We start from the raw sequence: 10687 nt of genomic DNA on the forward strand, positions 1-10687 counted from the left end.
CATAAATCACATTGAGCTCACCATGCACCACACTAAGAATACAAGTAGCTTTGAACTTTTAAAACTGGCAACGACAAGCAACTTACCAAGAGGTGGTACCAGTCCGGTTGAAACTCTGTTAAGTCATACATGTGCTTTAAGTGACCAATCATTTGAGCATATTGAAATTTCGACGACACAAAAGGTATCAACGTTTCGGTCCAACATACATGTCTTCCACGGAGAAGACGTGTCATTTGATATGATTTTCCTAATTGGACTACATAGCTTATGGAAAACAAGCGGCACCGTTGCAACAGGCGACAATGATGAATATCTTCAAGCCTGTGCACCTGGTTGGGCTCTGCCCGACGGGCGATTCACTAGATGGCAGAGCGAGCGGCTGCAGCGCGGGCACGGCGAGCTGCCGCCGCTTGCTCTGTCTTTCACGTTGTCGGAGTCCGCAGACGCCGTCGCCGGAGCCCATGGCCGACAACGACGACAAAAAAGATGCAACGCGCTTCAGGTTTTCTCTTCAGTAAGAGAAAAAAAATAATAAAGCTTGACAGGCTTTATAATGCGCAGGGTAGTAACCGGGGGACCATTAGAGTTACAGAATGGGTACCAAGGGAAGGAGAGCGCAGTCGAGGATGGTAGAAAACTAGGTGGACTGATGAAATTAGGAAATTCGCAAGCGCAAGTTGGAATCGGCTAGCGCAAGACAGGGGTAATTGGAGATCGCAGGGAGAAGCCTTCGTCCTGCAGCGTACATAAATATAGGCTGATGATGATGATGATGACATAGAACAGATTTTTGCTGAAACTCGGCAGAGAACGCTTTCATGAAGCCTACGCATTATTTGGCAGAACGAAATTGGCAGAACAATCGATGCCAATCATTGAAAACGATGGCAAGGTTTTAGCGTTGCGCTGAAGGTGTCTAGGAAAGCGGACGTTGGCCAGAAGCGGCATTATCGAGGCACCCCTATCTGGTGTAATGAGGAGCACCGCCAGTTGCATTGCAGGTGTCGCATCTCGATGGTTATCACGAGATTAGACTGAAACAAAGCCATCGGCATTCGTCTACGCCCAAAGACAGATTTACTTTGGCGTTTACTGTCTCCTCCTCTTACACTAGTGTACGCTCCATGGTGTGGTTTTAAAACAGCTGCTCAACAGAAACGCCAAGGTGGCGTTTTAGCGACAGTTTTAGTTTAGACAGTTTTAGCGAGCCCGGTAATCCGCTAAACACATGCAGACTTGGCTTTTTACCGGATCGGCGGAGGTGCGAACGCCAGTGGGCCGCACGGTGCAGCCACGTGGAGACGCAGAGCTCAACCTGACTAACATAGAGCTATTACTGCCATTGCAACGTGCATTCGATCTACTTCGCCGCTGGGTGTAAAATTTCAGCAGAAGCGTAATCTTGAAGCCGCAAGGCTGCACCGTGCAGGCCACTCGCGTTTACGCTTCCGCTCACCCGGTAGTCCGCACGATCTGCCTGCATTTAGCGCAATGCCGGACACGCTAAAGCTCTCTACTGTGTGTGCACACGACTCTCATGCCTGCAGCGGAAGCTGAACAAAGCTATTCCTGCTGCAAAGCTGATTTTCTTTGACCATAGTTACTGAATGCCCGTTTTCTTTTGCTTAAACCATTACATACAATCGAACAAAACACCCGTCACGCAAGCGGGGACTGCTAGTTTTCGACTGTTTCTTCGATCGTACGAATGGTGCGAAGGTACATTGTGATATCGCTTTGGGTTATACAGCTCATTTTTGTCCTCCTTGATCGCACACTGGCGATCATGGAGGCCACGATGGACTCATACTGTGCGTTGCGCGATAAACATATGGACAACAAGCCAAGGCATGGACGACACGAGTGCCTTGTCGTCCATTAAATATAAAAACAATTAAATTCTTGGGTCGTACGTATCAAAACCATGACCTAAGTATAAGGCACACCGTAGTGAGAAGTCGGCGTGCACCCTTCCCGCCATCCTTCTTTGCGAGCGCGAGAAGGCACAGCCGCATCAAGGCACCCTACTTCTCTAATCACCCGCGCAAGCTTTCGTTCGCACCTGTAGCATACGGCGGTGCGGCCGAGATGTTATCGCACTTGTACTTTATACAGAACATCACGGCGACACCGACGCCGATGATGACAGCAGAAATTCGCCTCGAGTGACCATATAATTTCTATCTGAATAATATAACATATATAATTTCCCCGCACGTCAAGGCAGGCGGTATGATAGATTCTTGGAACACGTAACAAAATAATTAATGCGTTACTTTGTTCCATCATCTCTATTCACTTTTCACCTTAGGTTCTCTTTTGTACGTTGTTCTCAGAATTGCTTAATACAGTGCTACTTTATCTGTCATTCTTTAATGCCTCTGATACATTTCTTTGAATTATAGTCCGACTTCTCGATTACGCATTATTCTTGCTTTTTGACGCTTTTATTTATAAATTGTTTTACTGCTTACAGCATTTGCCGGTTTTACGTTTCCACCTGTCACCCTATTTTTGGCCTATTCCCCGTAGTGGGTACGAGCCATAGTTGAATGCAATCGTCATCATCATTGCATGTGCACTGGAATCTTGGCTGCCCTTCGTCTCTTGCATTTATTCAAAATACACTAAGGAAAGGTCACTGGTGGTGTGCTGAAACATCTGCCAGCTTGTGCACGAAGAAATTTTAGGTAATTATTAGCGGCAATCTTAATGTAGGATACAAATGGCAGTGTCACATACGCATGACTAATACGATGAGTAGAACTCTATATGCACAAAAATGACCACAACACGGCCTATACACGAACTTGGGAAAATTATGTTATTGCTTGATAAAAATGCCTGATAAAAATGATTCTGCTATTGGAAATGCACCTACGACCATGCAGACACAAACATAAGTTCGGACTGCTTGCAAGGGTTTTATTGCTATTTTATTCTATAGCTACGGGTGGTGGAAGTTACGTTTGATATGAAGACTAATATTGCGAAAGCGGATTCTATAGGAATGTCCATAGGTAAAGAATGCTGAATGCAACCTATTGCAGGTAGAACATACAGAAAAACTATGCTCGAGGCTTGTTATGTGCAAAAATGCGCAACATACGGTATAAGCGCTTTTGAAGATCAAGATAAACGTAAAAATACCAACCTGGCGGCTTCTCACAGGTGTATGCTGGCAAAGCAATTGGTAATAGTATAGCCAGAAGAATAACGAAGGGTTTGGTCTCCATTGGAGTAGCACAACGAGAGCTTACTTCCTTAGGAAATGGAGAGCAGATCTGAAGCAGAGGTCGCTATGCGTTGTGACTTTCGTCTCGTCAAGGGAACTGTGGGTGCAGGACAGCGAGTGATACTGTGAGTGGAGGACAGCGAGCGATACTGCATCTATCATGGGTCGGGAATGTTGGTCCAGGCGGCGTATGCTTTGCGACATCGTAGAGGACGGTAACATCGTATTCGCCTTTTCGCTCGCGCGATAATAGCAGCGATAGTGCGGCACCCAAGAATCTTCCGTTGACGGGCCTTATCAGTCTACTGTGCAGGATCACAAACGCACTCCTCCTAATCTATATCACCACCATCGCCTTTCTTGCTCGCTATGCTTAGCGGACTACATCATTGAGCCGAACCGGAAGCCGTGCGGTGCGTATGTTTGTAAACAGCGAAAAGAGGACGAAAAGAAAAACAGCTTATAGAGGACGACTTCGAACAACGCACGCCTCCTCATGTTGTTTGCACGATACTAACGATACAGACAACCGGAAAAACGCGCGTGGGGCGCCACCGGCAGTTAAACGCAGCTGCGGTAGAGTGGCCACATGAACTGGCGGCGAGCCGCTGAGGCATTCACGTGACAGCATAGCAATCTTGCCTCCTCTCTGTAGGTGTGAGATGTCGCGTGCTTATTTCCTTCGTCTGCTGACAGATCGGCTCTGTGTTAGCATTCTTCGTTCTGAAGATCAGGACGTTGTTGCCACTGATCGTAATCACGTTGGTGTGCTCTGTTCTGTTGCGGCGTCGCCGCGTCCTTGTATTCAAGGTCCGTCTTGGCGTACAGAATCGGATATGGAGCACTGTCTCTGAAAACCTTTCCACCAGGACGCCTCGGTTTAGGCTCATCATTGTACAAAACAGTCGCAAATTGTGACAATCGAAACTAGCGCGAACGAGATCAACGAGATCAAACCAAGCAAACCGAACAAGCGGTAGCGAGAGATGACGCTAGCAGACGATAGTACAAAACGAGGGGTCCGGCGGAGAGCAGATACGAGTACGCATTGAGCGGTCGGGCCGGTCCGCATGACATTGCCAGTTTCCCGCACGCACGCCACTGAACGGGCCGCTGTCATTGGTCTCCGCCCTTCGCGGTTCGTTTGCCGCCGTGGAAAGCCGTGAAAAATCGGTCCAGGACCGATCCCTCCCGCGGCACGAAAATTGTCACAGTTTCGCCCGAAAGGCGAAGCATCGATTGCAATAGCAAATTAGTGGAAAGCTATACGAAGTAAGGATAGCAGATTTGTCGGCTGTATAAATTTGTAAACATAGCCATACTAACTAAATTGACGAGCATGGTGCATCGCGCACACAGGCAAACATGAATACATCTCACTACATGACCACCGCGGAAACTCGCTGTCAAATCGCTGGTATGAGGAAACGCAACAGTAGCAGCGATCAAGTGCATTGACCTTCGTGCAGCCGCTAGCATCAGCGTGAACTAAGCTGCGAAAACACAGCGCAGGACGGACTCTGTCCCATCGCAGACGGCGACGACGAGATGCGTTTCAGACGTGGCGCACAATCAACGCGATCCCGATGTGAGATGTGCGCCACGTATTCTGGGTACCTCTTCGATACACGTTATGGTGCCTCTTCGATACACGTTATGGTTCGCAAGGTACGAACCGCTGCTGAAGAAGCGAATCGTAGATCTGCGTGCGCGGCTACAACCATGGGCATCATCGGGCTTAGCAGACTGCTGTGCAGAGAGCATTACAAGCCGTAGCTCGCCGTCGATTCCGGGCGGAGAATTCTGATCGTTCTCGTCAAAACGAGGCGAAGAGATTTTGCCGCGAAGACCCTGTTGTGCGTGGTGCCTAAATTGCTACTCTTGAGCCGCTCCACCAGCTTACGCTGTGACTGTGCTGCGTGTACCGCGCAGGCCTGTGACTTCTTTTCTCTTAATGTCAATTAGAATATCGGCTATCCCCGTTTGCTCTCTGATTCACACCGCTCTCTTCCTGTCTCCTTCCGTTAGGCCTAACACTTTTCGTTCCATCGCTCCTTGTGCGGTCCTTAACTAGTTCTCGAGCTTCTTTATTAAAATCCAAGTTTCTGCCCCGTATGTTACCACAGGTAGGACGCAATCATTGTACACTTTTCTTTTGAACGACAGTGGTAAGCTCCCAATCAGGATTTGCCAATGCCTGCCGTATGCACTCCAATCCAATTTTCTTCTTCTGTAAATTTCCTTCTCATCATCAGGGTCCCCTGTGATTAATTGACCTAGATAAACGTACTCCTTTACCGACTCTATAGGCTCACTGGCGATCCTGAATTCTTGTTCCCTTGGCAGGCTATTGAACATTATTTTCGTCTTCTGCGTAATAATCTTCGAGCTCACTGCTACACTTTCTCAGTTAAGATCCTCAATCATTTGTTGTAGTTCGTCCCCATTGTTGCTCAATAGGACAGTCATCATCAAACCGAACGTTGCTGAGATTTTCGCCGTTGATCCTCACTCCTAAGCATTCCCAGTATAATGGTTTGAATACTTGTTCTAAGCATGCTGTGAATAGCATTGGAGAGATTGTGTCTACTTGCCTGACCCCTTTCTTGATAGGTAACTTTCTACTTTTGTTGTTGAGAACAAAGGTCGCTGTGGAATATTTGTAGATATTTGCGAAGATATTCATGTATGCCTCCGATACTGCTTGATTATGCAATGCCTCTATGACGGCTGGTACCCCTACTAAATCAAATGTCTCTTCATAATCTATGAAAGTCATATAGAGAGGTTGAACGCATTCAGCAGATTTCTCGATTACCTGATTGATGACATGGATGGGATCCATTGTCGAAGAACCCTTCCTGAAGCCAGCCCGTTCTCTTGGTTGGTCGAAATCAACGTACCTCTTATTCTACTGGAAATTATCTTGGTGAATTTTTATGAAGTACTGAAAGCAAGCTAATGGGCCTATTATTTTTCAATTCTCTAACGTCTCCATTCTTATGGACTAGTATAATGTTGGCATTCTTCCAGCTCTCTGGCACACCTGAAGTCATGAGGCATGCGTATAAAGGGTCTTAAGCTTTTGAATATACCTTATATACACCCAAACGTTAAACAAGAGTTCTCATCGCCGGCAACTGTGTACTACTGGCTGAAGCTGCTGTTGGCCTCAAGTGGTATGGCCGCGTTCCTCCAAGTCTCTCTGGGCATCTGGCTGAGGTCGTTTGGCGGCCGGCACCAGTGGTCCACGTCGCGGCCGATCAAGAAGTGGGCGAACGCGTGTAGCAGCACCTCTACCACGGACAACATGCCGGTGAAGAGCAGGCGTCGCTCCATGGAAGTTATCGTGTCCAAGGATGGTGTGATGTACTGGGTTTCGGTTTTGGAACAAGGTTCATACGCCCTCAGGGGGCGCAACAGTAGAGGAGCTTCAACGATTTCTACTAGATACTAGAAACATTGTGCTGCCACGGACGCCGGATGCTGCCCGGAGGCTACTAGCGTTGCACCTATATCACGTCCAGCTGCGCGGCGCGTTTCGTCGCGATTGTACACCACATTTTGGCGCCGAGGAAATCGAACTGAATCGAATTCCATCGCAGCGACACCTAAGCCAAGGATATTATACTGCCTTATCCTCCTACCCAACTAATGTTCTACCTTCTGCCTTATTCATTTTTAACAGCGGAGCTGTTTAAGCCGGAGGTTGGCTCATTTAGCGTAGACGAGAAATTGCGCCTGGCGATGACGTCACCGCGCGTTGCGCAGCAACCACTTGGCACAGCTGCGCCTCCCTCCACCGCCGCTCCGTACCGCCGCGCCGAGCTGCTGCGACCGTGTACCTGCTCCGCCTGGCCATGACGTCACTTCGCTTTGCCTAGCAACCACATGTACCTCGCTTCGTCTAGACATGTCAGCGCTTCGCCAGGCCGCGTCTTGAAACATGTCGTGCGGCCAAGCGAAAATCTGTGCGTGCCGATGTGACGGCTCCAGCGCCGATTACGCTCACATCTTATTCTTCTGCCGCCACACTTGCCCCCTGCCTCTTGGCGCCTTACCAGTCCACAGTAGTGGTAGGCTGCTTTGTCTTGCACCGAGCCGGATCTCCAACTCCGGCTGGTGACTCGGGCAGAGGATGTCGCGACTAGGCACGGCCTGGACGCCAGAACCGGCAGCCTGAAGGCCGCCCACAACGGTGATTTTTAATTTTTCTTACTTTTGGCCTTCTCAATAAAAGTTTTCCAACACGACCACCGATCCGGAATACCGTGCCGAAGCGGCAGCCAAGAAGAGGCGTCGTCGAGTCGAAGATCCTCAGTTTCGAGAACGATAACGCGAGAGTCTGCGTTTGAGTATCCAGCGTCATCGGGATAGCGACCCTGGCTGTAGCTTGGTCGATCACAAGATCCGCTGTTTGCTCCAGCGTTGCACCACTAGTGCAAGCTGCGCTCATTCTTTTATTCCTGCTCTGTGAAAAACGTATTTTCTTCGGACTCAAATGCATCAACCACACTACTGCGTCTCAGCAGCTTCCTAGGCTTTCTTGACTTCCATACTGCCTCTGACTGCTTCTGTCTCCTGCTTCTCCGCTCACGATGAACGTGGCCGTACCTCCACCACCTTTTCGGCAGTGTCCCGGCACGCTGACAATTCTGTCGCCTAAATGGTGGTGTGTTTTGCAGAGGTACGTCGGTGCCGCCGCCAGGGTTCCAAGCCGGAAACCAAAAAAGGATTACTCCTCAACGCTCCTGGAGTGGAAGGCATGTGCTTTTATTTTGGAGCTGCTGACGACCGCACGCTGCTCGACACTGAATGGAGGAACCGGCAATTGCGAGACAATTAAAGCATATGAGGAGGCCCTTGCACTACTGGATGCATGCTCTGCTCCAGAAGAAGACAAAGTATGTAGCATGATGAAATTCAAGAAAAGGACACAGACACCAGGTGAGACTAGCTTGGATTTTATCGGAGACATTCATAGACTGGCAAAGTAGTGCAAGTTTAAGACGGCAGAGGACATAATGTCTAAGACCAGATACTATGCGGATTCGCGTCTCCGCAGCTTCGGAGCAGATGCGTCCAGCTACTGGGTACCTGGTTTACAGTCAAGAAGACCATGGAGATCGCCAAAGAGGAGAAAAGGTATTCCTTCTCTGAGGGTCGTCGCTTCGGAGGGCTTCGAAAACCCAATGAGCCGCAGCATTAACATTTTCCTCCGAGCTCAACAAAATGTCGCTGTACGGCCTGGCGCAATCCTGGAAAGCAGGGACACGTGGTTACTATTGCTGTAAGTTAGCCAGATGCTTGCTGGCTTTGTGATACATGTTAATAGAGCTAAAGAAGCCCAAACACAAATCGCGAAGTTATTAATGAACTTCGAAACACGAAATGTGCAGGTACACCAGTCGTCCTGCTCCCTTCACGTTATGTGTTTGCCTGTATTTGCCCTTTTAACGTGTGTGGCAATACTAAAATTATACATATTAAAGCGACAGCTGTAAGGGCCCCGGCTTGCAGACAATCCAGTGTCGGCGTCGGGGGCATTGCCCGGCCAATAAAATCATCCCGAACCACCCCGACCGCGCAGTCCCTCCGCGTGGCACAAGGCGTTAGTGAACAAAATTGAATTTCTCCAAGTAATAACCGTCAGAAAATCGTGAAGTACGACTTAACCACATCCTGGAGATATGATAGCGTCAGATTGCAATTTGAATGTACGAGAGAACGTAATTCTGTTACGAAGAAATTCAAACACAAACCCCCTTTCCAGCATTTCTATCATACAACAGCGGCGCGCCCGGCTGTGTTACTTGCTAAAACCGCATCCAGATGGCGCTCGCGTCCTCAGCAGGTCAAACTGGGACTTTGCTTGCCTAATGCGTTTTGGACAAGCGCGCGCCTCGAGGCAACAGCAAACAAATAATAAAATATTATAAAAAGGTCCTAGGGCCTTCACATTTTGGTATTAGATGGTGTATATTGCCCCTGGAAAAATGTCTTCCCAGCAGTGCATTTGTATTTAAAAGTGAAGCCGGTTTTAAGGGGATCGATGTAAGCTTGGTCTTTGTAAGCTGGCTTTCCCATGTTTTGTGTTGCAGTGAAGCCTACTCATAAAGAAAAATGCGATGTGAACGGGGCCCTATAACACTATCGCGTTACACTCTTAAAGGCGAAGCTTAAGCATTAAGCATCCTCCAACTTAGTTATTTAATTTTTTAATTATTTATACCTCAAATGTCCCTGGTGCGGGGTATTACATGAGGCGTGGGTTGTTACATTTGTCCGAGGTCTTCGATGAATGACTTGAGGTGGCTAGGATAGGAGTGGTGCGCAGCGTCGGTGGACAGATGATTCCAGTCGTGCGCTTTTCGAATGAAAATGAGTTGACATGCGCAGTAGTGCACACAGGCGGTGAGTATATAGCCTTAGAACGACTGTTGCGGAGCGAAAGGCGATGAGCAGGTATGATAATCGAGCGAGCAAGAGACGAGTGTGGTAGAGGGATAGGCGCGCTATTTTTCTGCATGACTAAGACTGGGAAGATTAGCTCTATGTTTAGTTCAGTAATTATAGAATAGTGAGCATAGTCTGAGAAAATAAATTTAATAGCGCTGTTTTGGATGGACTCGAGTTCTTGTAGGTAAATCTGATGGGGGGGGGGGGGGGGTCCCAAAGAGCGCATGCATATTCCAGTTTGGGACGAACAAACGTTTGGTACGTTAGCAGTGAGAAAGGGTAAACTTAAGGCTACGTCGGACATAGCCAAGGACACGGTTAGCTTCGTTTGTTATACTTGCTATATGATGCGACCAGGAGAGATCATGAGTCACTGTGATACCCAGGTACGTATACGATGACACTGAAGATAATTGAGGAACTCCGGATATAACAGGTGCTAACCAGGAGGCATGCCCATTAATACTTACAAACTGTTTATTGTTTGTGGGGAAGTCGCGTAGCCAGCCGAAGACAAAGGGGTTGAGATTTAGGTGTGAGAGCTTAAAGAATAGCCGTTTGTGTGGCACCTTGTCAAAGGCTTTCTCAAAGTCCAGGAACAGGTCGTTTATGAGAATATTGTGATGAATGCTTGAGCTGATCTCACGAATAAATAATGAAAGCTGAGCCTCGCAGTATAAACCTTCTTGAAGGCCATCTTTCTGTGAGTGAAAGAACCCATCAGAGATTAGAAACTTGGTTATGTGCAAATAAATGACGTGTTTCATTAGTTTTCAATGCACAGTCGTAAAAAAAATATGGGTTGATAGCTGTGACGTGATGACGTACTACTTTTCTTTGGAACTGGGATAATCTTGCCCACCTTCCAGTCCTGTGGTACTTCTAATGTCAGGAACTGTTGGCAAATATGAGACAGGATGAAGCTTGTACTATGTTTGGTATTCTTTAACACCTTAGAGCTAATTCCATCGATGCCTGCAGAAGACGACA

Source organism: Dermacentor silvarum, chromosome 3, assembly GCF_013339745.2.
Source record: "Dermacentor silvarum isolate Dsil-2018 chromosome 3, BIME_Dsil_1.4, whole genome shotgun sequence".
Classification (NCBI taxonomy): Eukaryota; Metazoa; Arthropoda; class Arachnida; order Ixodida; family Ixodidae; genus Dermacentor; species Dermacentor silvarum.